Source organism: Notamacropus eugenii, chromosome 1 (genome assembly GCF_028372415.1).
Source record: "Notamacropus eugenii isolate mMacEug1 chromosome 1, mMacEug1.pri_v2, whole genome shotgun sequence".
Classification (NCBI taxonomy): Eukaryota; Metazoa; Chordata; class Mammalia; order Diprotodontia; family Macropodidae; genus Notamacropus; species Notamacropus eugenii.
The window spans coordinates 165,947,916-165,960,774 of record NC_092872.1 but is presented as its reverse complement, the minus strand read 5'-3'; positions in this window follow the sequence as shown (position 1 = coordinate 165,960,774).

The window sequence follows — 12,859 nt, the reverse complement described above, 5'->3', positions numbered from 1 at the left end:
GGAGGACAGCAATGTCAAAATGCCTACATGCAAAGCCTCAAAGAGAAACATGAATTGGTCTCAGGTACAAAAAGAACTCTTAGAAGAGATTAAAAAGCATTTTAAAAATCAAGAGAAATTGAAGAAAATCTGAGAAAAAAGAAATGAGAGTTAGGCAAGAGAGTCTTGAATAAAACAATGGCATGAACAAGGAAGCACAACAAATGACAAAAAGATGTACAAATATTCACTAAAACAATTCTTAAAAAGTAGAATTGGCCAAATGGAAAATTCACTGAAGAAAATAATCCCTTAGAAATTAGAACAGGGCAAGTAGAAGTTACTGACTCTACAAGACATGAAGAATTTGTCAAACAAAATCAGAATAATGAAGACAGGAAAAAATGTGAAATATCTCATTGGAAAAACAACTAATCTGAAAAACAGATATAGGAAAGATGATTTTGAAATTACCAGAATTCCTAAAAGTCAGGATCAGAAAAAGAGCTTGGATAGCGCCTTTCAAGAAATTATCCTATTTCAAGAAAATATCCTGATATCCTAGCACCAGAGGATAAAATAAGTCATTGAAAGAATCAACAGATCACCTCCTAAAAGAGAAACAAAAATGAAAACTCCAAGGAATATTATAGTCAAATTCCAGAACTCTCACATCCAGGGGAAAATATTGTAGACAGCCAGAAAGAAACAATTCAAATATCATGGACTCACAATCAGGACTTCACAGGATTTATCAGCTTCTATATTAAACAATTAAAGGGTTTGAAATATGATATTACAAAAGACAAAGAAACTTAGACTACAACCAAAAATCACCAAGCTGGTAAAACTGAGCATAATCCTTCTGGGAGGAAAAATGGATTTTCAATGAAATACAGGACTGTCTAGCATTCCTGATGGAAAGACCACAGTAAAATAGAATATTAGACTTTCAAATAGAAGTCTGAAGATAAGTATAAAAAGGAAAGAGAAAACATAAAGAATTCAATAAAGTTAAACTGTTTAATCCCTACAGGGAAAAATACTTGTAATTTTTCATAACTATATCATTATTAGGTCTGTTAAAAGAAGTGTACATAGACAAAGGTTGTGGATAAAAGCTAATTTTAAAAAATTATAATGGGGGGGAAGGATTGCATTGGGAGAAAGGGGAAGGCAGAGGTAGAAGAGAGTAAATTATCTCAAATGGAAAAGCATGAAAGACCTATCATAGTGGAGGTAAAGAAGTAGGGGTGAACATCATTTGAGCTATACCGTCATCAGATTTGGCTCAAAGAGGGAATAGCACACACAATCAGTTGAGTATTGAACTCTGTCTTACTGTATAGGGAAGCAGGAGAGCAAAGGGGGACAAGGGTGGCCAGTAGAATGGAGGGCACATTGATGAAGGTGATAGCCAGAAATAAAACACTGATGAGGAGGGGCAGGGTGAAAGGAGAGAGGGAGGGAGAGACAGACAGAGAGAGAGACAGAGAGAGAGACAGAGAGAGAGAGACAGAGACAGAGAGAGAAGTATAAAGTACAAACGGGGAAAAGAGGTTACAGGGAAATATATAATTAGTAATCATAATTATGAATGTCAATGGAAGGAACTTAACCATAAAATAAAAGTTGATAGCAGAATAGATTGTAAACTAGAATCCTACAGTTGTTGTGTTTGTCCTTCATATTCTAAGATGACCATGACATCAAGATGATGACATGACTTGCAGTTGACTTTGATTTGAATGAGGGAGGACTGTGCAAGGTCACCAACCTCACTTTCTTCTCCTGAGCCATCTGGGTTCAGTGGCCTGATATTCCTCAGGATGACTGGAGATGGTCTAACAAAAAAAGCCTAAATGTTTAACAAGAATATGCAGTGTCAGAAGAAATAAAGAGATTGAAAGCCAAGAATTTGCTGTTAAAGGAACAGCTGCACTGTTTTAAAGACTGTACTATCTGTTTCTTGAAAATCCTCTTCTTTTCTCCAGTAATAGAGCCTTCCCATAACTTTATCCATTTGTTTTGTAGGGTTAATCTTCTGACCAATAATAAATGAACAGTCCAAATACAAAGGATTCTAGCCCCAGTTGTACATTTACCTGTCAGTTGAACTTGAGTAAAATATGTTACTTCTTTGTTTACAAGAAACACATTTGAAACAGAGAGACACACATAGGACAAATGTAAAAGTATGGAGCAAAACTGATCAGGTTTCAGCTGAAGTAAAAAATAATAATAATAACAGGGAAGCAATCATGGTCTCAGACAAAGCTGGAGCCAAAAGTCTATCTAATTAAAAGAGATAAAGAAGGAACTACATCTTGCTAAAAGGTACCATGGACAATGAAGTCATAGAAATACTATTCATATATGCACCAAATAGCATAGCATCCAAATTTTTTAAGGGAAAGTTTAATTGTTACTGGAGGAAACAGAGAGTAAAACAACATATGAAGGGGTCCTCAACTTTCCCCTCTCAAAAAGAGATAAATCTAAACATAAAATAAATAAGAAAGAAGTTGAGCAGATGGATTGAATTGCAGAAAAGTTAAATATGATAGACCTCCGGAGAAAACTGAAATGTGACAGTAAGAAATATACCTTTTTCTCAGAGCTATGTGGCACCTACATGAACTTGACCATGAATAAGGGCATAAACACCTCACAAACAAATGTAGAAAGGCTAAAATGTTCGATGCATTCTTTTCAGATAATGAAGCAATAAAAATTGCTTTCAATAAAAAGCCAAAGAAAACTAGATCGAAATTCATTCAAAATCAAATAATCAAATTGTAATGAATGAGGCCAAAAACAAAACATTGAAATGATCAATAATTTCATTAGATGACAACAATGAGAGAACATATAAAAATTTATGAGATATAGGCAAAGCAGCATTAAAAGGAAAATTTTTACCTTTAAATGCTTACTAGTTCAATAAAAAAGATAAAACAAATAGATCAATAATTAGGCATGCAACTAAAAAACTAGAAAAGGAACAAATTAAAAATTCTCAATTAACTACCAAATTGGAAATCCTGAAAAATCAAAGGGGAGATTAATAAAATTGAAAGTTAAAAAAATGAAATAATAAATGAAACCAGGAGTTGGTTTTATGGGGGAAAAAACAACAAAATAGATGAAGCACTGATTGATTTTAAAAAAGAAGAAAATCAAATTACCAGTACCAAAAATGAAAAAGGTGAGTTCACAACTAATGAAGAAGTTACAATAATTAGGAGTTATATTGGCCAATTCTATGCCAATAAATCTGATAATCTAAGTGAAATGAATGTTTAATCAAATATAAATTGCTCCAATTAGAAGAAATAGAAAACCCAAATAGCCTCATTTTAGAAAAAGATATTGAACATGTTATCAATGAACTCCCTAATAAAAAATCCCCAGAGATAGAAGGATACCTGTATTGATAATATATTTTTGCTTTCTGTTAATGTAATTTTCTTAATGAGAAAATCTTTCTCAATGGGAAAATCTTTCCCATTCACTAATAGGGCCATGTAACCTACTTCCATCACATGGAAGCCTATGTTACAAGTCAAGTCACATAGAATAGAAAGGGGTGGAGCAGCAAGGGTAAAACAGGAAGAGGTAGAGCTACAACAAGGTTAAGAGAAAGTTAGAGAGGAATCCGAGCTGGGAAAGGCAACAGCTAGCATGAGTGGAAGAGCTTGTTTGTGATTTTCTTTAAGGGAACCTGTTTGTGAGTTGTTTAAGGGAGCTAGTTTGTGGGAAGCCTAACAGAGGGAAGACCCATTGCATTGTTATTCTGTATGAATTTCTTTGTTGCTGTGATGGATTTGGCTTTCCAGTGTTGGGATTTGGCTTTCAGGTGTTTGAATGAATGTTTTGGTTCTGTCTTCCATGTGGAGAATCTGTTGTATTTCATGATTCAGAATTTTACCAGAATATTGATGGCTGCTGTAGGTGCTTCTGAATATAACATTGGCACTAAAATTCCCAAGTGAATTCTAATAATCATTTAAATTACATTTAATTCTAATATTGTATAAATTACTTGGAAAAACAGGCAAAGAAGGAATCCAGCAAATTCCTTTTATAACACAAATATGATGAAGATATCTAAGTCAGGATGGGTCAAAATAGAGAAAGAAAACTACAGAACAATTCCACTAATGAATAGTGGTGCAAAAATTTTAATCATAATACTGCCAAGGAGATTGTAACAATATATCACAAAGATCACATACTATAAGCAGGGAGGATTTGTACCAGGAATGTAGGGCTCCTTCAAAATTAAAAAAAAAAACTATCATCATAATTGACCATATCTATAACAAAATGAGCAGAAATCATACTATTATATCAATAGATGCAGAAAAAAAACTTTCAGCAAAATATAATAACCATTCCTATTAAAAATGCTAGAGAGAATAGGAATAAATAAGCTTTCCTTAAAATGAAATATTATCTATCAACCAACATTAGCTAGGATTATCTATGATGGAGATAAATTAGAAGCCTTCCTAACAAGATCAGGGGAGAAGCAAGGATGCCCTTTATCACCACTAGTATTCAATACTGTACTAGAAATGTTAGCTATAGCAATAAAGGAAGAAAAAGAAAATTGAAGAAATTAGAATAGGCAATGAGGAAACAAAACTTTAACTCTTTGCAGATGATATGATGGCATACTTAGAAAACCAACTAAAATCAACAAAAATCAACTAAACCCTGTCAACTAAATCACTAAATCAACTACAAAACTAGTTAAAATAATTAATAATATTAGCAAAGATGCAAGATATAAAATAAACCCACATCAATCATTAGCATTGCTATGTATTACCAACAAAGATCAGCAAGAAGAGATAAAAAGAGAAGTTCCATTTAAAATACTTGTAAACAGGGGGAGGAGCCAAGGTGGTGGAGTAGAAAGACACACAAATGCTTGCTCTCCACACACAGCCCATAGAATACCTATAGAGAGGAACTCTCAACAAATTTTGGAGCAGCAGACGTGGAGAACAACAGAATGGAGGAGATTTCCAGCCCAGGGTGACCTGAAAGGCCCACAGAAAATGTTGGTTGCACCTGACATGGAGCAGAGCCTAGCCCATCCTTGGCCATGGTTCGAGAACAGCCCTCAGGGGCAGAATCTCCACTCAAGGAATCCCCAGTCCCAGTGGCAGCAGTTCCCAGATCCCTCAACCCACAGGCGCCAAAGGTCAGTAACAGGGTTTATTCAGCTGGCCAGGAAGGGAGAAGGGCCTTCTCATAGCTCCAGCCTCAGGCAGCAGCCACAGAGACCACATCAGGCAGGTGGCAGCAGTTCTCAAGGCAGCCCCTACAGCAGCGTGCATCCATTGTTGGATTGTAAAAACTCCTGGGGGCACCGAGGAGCTAATTATTACCTTGGCCCTGTCTAGACACCCTGAGGGAGCCGGTCTTTGTCTCCACTGAATGGCGGCCCTGCCCCCACAGCTAAACTGAATCCCAGTCCCCCAGTTCTGGCTTGGCAGAACTGGAGGCCAGGTGGCTGTGGAGGGGAAACCGCTAAGATTCTGGGAACAAAAATCCCTTTCTACTCCCAGACCAATGTACAAGCTTGATTGTGCCACCTTAGAGGAACTGAGATCTTACAGATTCCCAGAGCATACCCTACTCTTGACAAAGGACCCAAAAGTCAAGAAACTGGTTGGGAAAATGCCCCAAAAAGGGGAAAAAAATAAGATGATAGAAGGTTACATTCTTGGTGAACAGATATCTTCTCCCATTCTTTTGGATGAAGAAGAACAATGCCTAACATTACAGAAAGACATAAAAGTCAAGGTTTCTTATCTCAGACCATGGAAGAGCTTAAAAAGGATTTTGAAAATCAAGTAAGAGAGGTGGAGGAAAAACTTGGAAGTGAAATGAGAGAGATGCAAGAAAAGCTTGAAAAAAGGGTCAACACCTTGATAAAGGAGACCCCAAAAATGCTGAAAAAAATTTTAAAAATAGGCTAACACAATTGGCAAAAGAGGTTCAAAACACAAAGGAGGAGAAGAATGCTTTCAAAAGCAGAATTAGCCAAATGGAAAAGGAGGTTCAAAAGCTCACTGAAGAAAGTAGAATGAAACAGATGGAGGCTAATGACTTTCTGAGAAACCAAGAAATCACAAAACAAAACCAAAAGAATGGAAAAATGGAAGATAATGTGAAATATCTCATCAGCAGAATAACTGACCTGGAAAATAGATCCAGGAGAGACAATTCAAAAATTATGGGACTACCTGAAAGCCATGATCAAAAAAAGAGCCTAGACATCATCCTTAATGAAATTATCAAGGAAAACTGCCCTGATATTCTAGAGCCAGGGGGCAAAATAAATATTGAAAGAATCCACTGATCACCTGCTGAAAGAGACCTCAAAAGAGAAACTCCTAAGAACATTGTAGCCAAATTCCAGAGTTCCCTGGTCAAGGAGAAAATATTGCAAGCAGCTAGAAAGAAACAATTCAAGTATTGTGGAAATACAATCAGGATAACACAAGATCTAGCAGCTTCTACATTTAGGGATCAAAGGGCATGGAATAGGATATTCCAGAAGTCAAAGGAACTAGGACTAAAACCAAGAATCACCTACCCAGCAAAACTGAGTATAATACCTCAGGGGAAAACATGGTCACTCAGTGAAACAGAGGACTTTCAATCATTTTTGATGGAAAGACCAGAGCTGAAAAGAAAATTTGACTTTCAAACACAAGAATCAAGAGAAGCATGAAAAGGTAAATAGCAAAGAGAAATCATAAGGGACTTACTAACTTTGAACTATTTACATTCCTACTTGGAAAGACAATATTTGTAACTCTTGAAACTTTTTTCAGTACCTGGGTAGTTGGTGGGATTACACACACACACACACAGACACACACACACACACACACAGAGAGAGAGAGAGAGAGAGAGAGAGAGAGAGAGAGAGAGAGAGAGAGCACAGGGTGAATTGAATAGGATGGGATCATATCTTAAAAAAATGAAATTAAGTGGTGAGAGAGAAATATATTGGGAGGAGAAAGGGAGAAATGGAATGGGGCAAATTATCTCTCACTAAAAAGGCAAGTAAAAGACTTTTTAGTGGAGGGAAAAAGGGGAGAGGTGAGAGAAAAAACATAACTTACTCTCATCACATTTGACTAAAGGAAGGAATAAAATGCACACTCGTTTTGGTATGAAAACCTATCTTACAATACAGGAAAGTGGGGAAGAAGAGGATAAGCAGGGGGGGGTGATGGAAGGGAGGGCAGTGGGAGGAGGGAGCACTTAGAAGTCAAAACTCTTGGGAAGGGATAGGATCAAAAGAGAGAATAGAAGAAATAGGGGTCAGGATAGGATGGAGGGAAATACAGTTAGTCTTACACAATACAACTATTATGGAAGTCATTTGCAAAACTTCATAGATGTGGCATATATTGAATTGCTTGCCTTCCCAAAGGGAATGGGTGGGAGGAAGGGATGAAGAGAAGTTGGAACTGAAAGTTTTAGGAACAACTGTTGAGTATTGTTCTTGCAACTAGGAAATAAGAAATACAGGTAATGGGGTATAGAAAGCTATCTTGCCCTGCAGGACAAAAGAGAAGATGAGGAGAAGGCCAGGGAGGGATGTTAGAAGGGAGGACAGATTAGTGATAGGGGTAATTAGAATGCTTGGCATTTTGGGGTGGGGGAGGGGAGAAATGGGGAGAAAATTTGGAACCCAAAATTTTGTGGAAATGAATGTTGAAAACTTAAATAAATAAATTTAAATGAAAAAAAATGCCTCTAAACAATATAAAATACTACAGAGTCTACATGTCAAGACAAACCCAGGAATTATATGAATACAACTACAAAACACTTTTCACACAAATAAAGTCAGATCCAAACAAATGTAAAAGTAGTAATTCCTCATGCAGAAATTGAGCTGATGTAATAAAATTGACAATTCTACACTAAACTAATTTGTTTAGTAACATACCAATTAAATCACCAAAAATTATTTTATAGAACTAAAAAAAGTAACACAATTCATGTGGAAGAAAAGAAGATGAGGAACGTCAAAGGAATTAATGAAAATAAACATAAAGGTAGGTAACTTAGCAGTACCAGATCTCAAACTGTATTATAAAATAGTATTCAGCAAAACTACCTGGTACTGGCTAAGAAATAGAGTGTTGAATAAGTGATATAGATTAGGTACACAATACATTGTATTATATGACCATAGCAACCTAGTTTTTGATATTCCCAAATATCTAAACTTTGGGGATAAGGACTCATTATTTCACAAAAACTGCTAGGAAAACAGGATAGTAGAAACTAGGTTTTACTTTGCAGTCACTCATCCAATCATGGATTGTGAAATATAGTTTACTGTTTGGAATTGACAAGAATAAAAATATCACAGTCTTGATCTTAGGCAAAATAAAGAAATGCAAACACTACAAGAAGAGAGTGCAATTGGTCAAGACAGTCTCAAGAACCATGTATGACACTTATGCAATTCTTTGTGATCAGGAATTATTAGAGATTATTTCAAATTTGGCATACAATTTAAAATATGTTTATAAAAAATATGTGGTTACTAGGAGCAAGTAGAACTTTACTTTTTCCTAAAACAAGGCATGCTATTTGGGGGAAATTATATCTCGTACAAAGGTAATTTTATTCTGATAAAGAAGTTATCTTCTACTAAGTCATTTGGCTTATCCATAAGAGATAATGGACTTCACGTATGCAAACATTTTCTTTCTGAAAAGAACCACATTTTGTTTACTCTTCATTGTCGAATTGATATCATCATTATTTTATCTGGACACAATCCTAGCTATTATTCTGGGATTCTGTAAAAAGTGCTATATGTGAAGTACAGACAAAATGTGACTGAAATTCTATGAAGTGAATGATCGCATTCTTCTATGGTAATCTGAGAAGTCTTCAAAGAGAATCATAGATGTGGAATTAAATTTAGGGTAGCTTAAGACCAGAGAAGATATAGGAGAGGAGTATTTCAGATAACAGGGACAGCACAAACAAAACAAATAAGAAAATGTCAAGCATGTTCTCATAACCACCAGTCATCCAAGTGTAAGAAAAGATGGTGGCAGATAAAGTGAGAAAAATAGATTGGGAAGTATGCTGTGGTAGGCCTTGAATGCCAACCTGAGTAGTTCAGACTTCATATAATAGGAGTTCATTTAGTGAATTCTCCCATTTCACTTCACCCAAAGCAAGGTAATAAACATCTCTTTCCCTATAGAGTCTGGTCATACCCGCAATCTGCTTATGATCAGGTCTTATTTATTGGGCTTATCCCAAGATGAATTGGCTTATTTGGAACTGGCCCTTACCCCTTTATCATAGATAGCTTTCAGTGACTGTGGACCTTTCAAAAATGCTTTGGTTGACCAAGATATTAGGAGTACAGATTCTTGGTGGGAGGAATCACCTTTAAATATTAGACTATAAAAGTTAGCTAATATTCACTTCATTTTGTTTAACCCTTCTCCAGAGAGAGGCTAGAGATATGTACACAGTTATGCCCTCCCAGGTATTTTTAAGTGCATAATTAAAACATATGGTCACCTATAGCTTGATCCAAGAGGAGAGTTCCTAATAGTGAAATTCAGAAAATGGTAGTAGGTTATACTAAACTGGAATATTAAAGAATCCTGGACAACCAGATGGCATAAACAGTCATATGTTTATATGTAGAGTTTAAGTAATCATGATACAGATCTCCACTTTCTTGTGTGGAGAAGTGGTAGTCTGAATTACTTTAACAGCTGGATCTCAGAGAATATTTTTAACATGTTGATTGCCTTGAAAATGCCTCTAAATTTAAGATTTGAATATTATACTGTCCAGAAGGGGAAAAAGGAGTTCCTGAGTAGGATGTCCCTTTGAGAAAGATGTCGCTGATGTGCCTCCTCCCAGCCTCCAGATAAAATAAGCTACAAATTACTAAAATATGAGGTGAGAGAATTCTTACACTTTGCTGAGTATACAGTAAGATCATGTCAAAATGGGTACATTATTGAGACATGAAGGGTGATGCCAAGAGCAAATTATGAGAGCATGGATTAGTTTATCCATCAAATTCATGAAGAAGGGAAGAATTTATGACCAAACAAGAGACAGAGAGCACTGATATAAAACTTTTATTTATATTATATTTTTATTGTATTAATATATAATATTTATTATATTAAATTTAAAAGGTTTTGCCCAAACAAAACCAATTCAACCAAGATTAGAAAGAAAGCAGAAAGAAGGAAACAAACTTTATAGCAAATCTCTCTCATAAAGGCTTTATTTCTCAAATATACAGAGAAATGAGTCAAATTTCTAATAACACAAGTAATTCCCTAATTGATAAATGGTGAAAGGATATGAACAGGTTGTTTTCATATGAATAAGTCAAAGCTATCTCTAGTCATATAGAAAAATGTTTAAATCATTTTTATTAGAGACATGAAAATTAAGACAACTCTGAGATGCCATCTCACACCTATCAGATTGGCTAACACAACAGGAAAAACAGATGATAAATGTTAGAGTGTATGTGGAAAAATTGGAACACTAATACGTTGTTGGTGGAGCTGTGAACAGATTCACCTGTTGTGAAGAGCAGTTTGGTACTATGCCCAAAAGGCAACCAAATTGTGCATACCCTTCAATTCAGCAAAAACACTATTACGTCTGTATCCCAAAGTGATTGAAAAGAAAAGGAAAATAATTTATTTGTACAAAATAATTTATAGCAGCTCTTTTTTGTGGCAGCAAAAAATTGGAAATTGAGGGGAACTGTAAACTGATCCAGCCATTTTGGAGAACAATATGAATTATGTCAAGTTATTAAACTGCCTATACCCTTTGACCCAGTAATGGGACTAGTATGTCTATTTCCAAAGATGATTAGAAGAAAAGGGAAAAAAAGCTATCACTTTTAAAATATGTATAGCAGCTCTCTTTGTGGTGACAAAGAACTGGAAATTTTGAGGATGCCCCTCAATTGCAGAATAGCTAACCAAATTTTGATATATAATCATGATGTAATGCTACTGTTCCATAGAAAATGATTAACTCATTGATTTTAGGGGAAAAAAAAACATGGCTAGACTTGCATGAGATAATGAAAAGTGAAATGAGCAGAATGAAGATAATGTTGTATACAGTAACAGCAATGTTGTTTTAAGAAAAACTTTGAGGGACTAAATCATTTTGACTATTATAAAGACCCAAACTAGCTACAAAGGACCTCTGAAGGGAAGCACTGTCTGTATTCAGAGAAAGAACTAATAAATAGAAGTATATATAGAATTTCATACACACATACATTTGCATTTAATGGTAGCCATCTGTAAGGAGAGCAGAGGGGAAGAGCAAGGGAAGAAAAAGAAGTTGCATTACCTTTATTATATATTTAAAGGAATGTCAAATTATACATAATAGATTTGCAATTTCATGTGCAATCACCTTTTTTTAAAATTCTACTAGATTATGAAAAGCTTCTTTTATTCCAGAAGTTAAAAATAAAATTGAAAAGAATTAAAAAATAAATTTTTTTTTAAAAAGACTGGATTTTGGTGAAAATATTATTCAGACTTTTACGGAATATATACATGTGTATAATACCAAAAAATAAATCAATAATCAAATTGAAGGGAAAAATTTTTGTGAAAGAAAATGATAAAAATATAATATACCAATATTATTGAGGTGTAGAGAATATATTTCTTCAGAGAAGATTCTCTCTAAACAATTTCATACACAACAGAAGGAATCAATATATCAATGAATTATGTACAGAAATAATTTAAATTAAAAATGAAACAAAATTCCAAATAAAGAAAAACTCAAAAATTTTGAAGTACTGAACAAAATTGGGGAAAAAGCTAACAGATAAAAAGTGATCTGATATTAACCAAATTATAAGGTAGACAAACCATTGATTAATTTATTGTAAAATGGAGGAAATTCAAATTAAGAGAATAAGAAAGAAGAATTCATCATGGATGCCAAGAAATTTAAGACAGTTGTTAGAAATAATTTTATCTATTCAAATGGCAACAAAACTCATCACATGTTAACAAATTACATGGTAACAAAATTGATAAAGTGTATGAATATGAATACTTAAAAATAACTAAACCATCAGACTAAAATAATTAGTAGCAAATTTAAATAAATCTTTCTCAGTAAAATAAATTGAATAAGCCTTAAATTAATTCCCAAAGGAGAAAATGTTCCCAGGTCCAGATTAATTTGAAAGTGAAATCTTTCAAATATTCTAAGAATACATCTTCAATATCATATACTGTTCCGGGATATTGGGGGGTGGGGGGGAAGCTTGCTACAAAACTCTATGATTTAGCTTTGTTTTCATGCTCAAACCAGAGATGAATCAGATATAGAAAACTACACACACACACACACACACACACACACACACACACACACACGCACGTATGTGTGTATATATATACACATATGTATGTATGTATACCAATGGAAAAATATGAAAATATTCCCAAATAAGCTAGAGTATCATATTTAAAATATTATTCACCATTAGGAGGCTATATTTATACATGTAATAAAAGGTTGTCCAAAACTTACATCAATTACATATATGATAGATAATATGAGCATAATGATGAACATAATGAATATAAGAGAAACTATGGTTTTTTCAATATATTTACAATTTTTAAAAACCAATTCACACATTATATTAACAATATCCATAAAAACAGAGAAATAAATATAGCTTTCCTTAAAATAGTAACAGTATCTCATAAATGCGCCACTAGTAAAATCTTTGATAAAAAGTATCACAAGAGATCGTTCCAATAAGATCAAGGGTAAT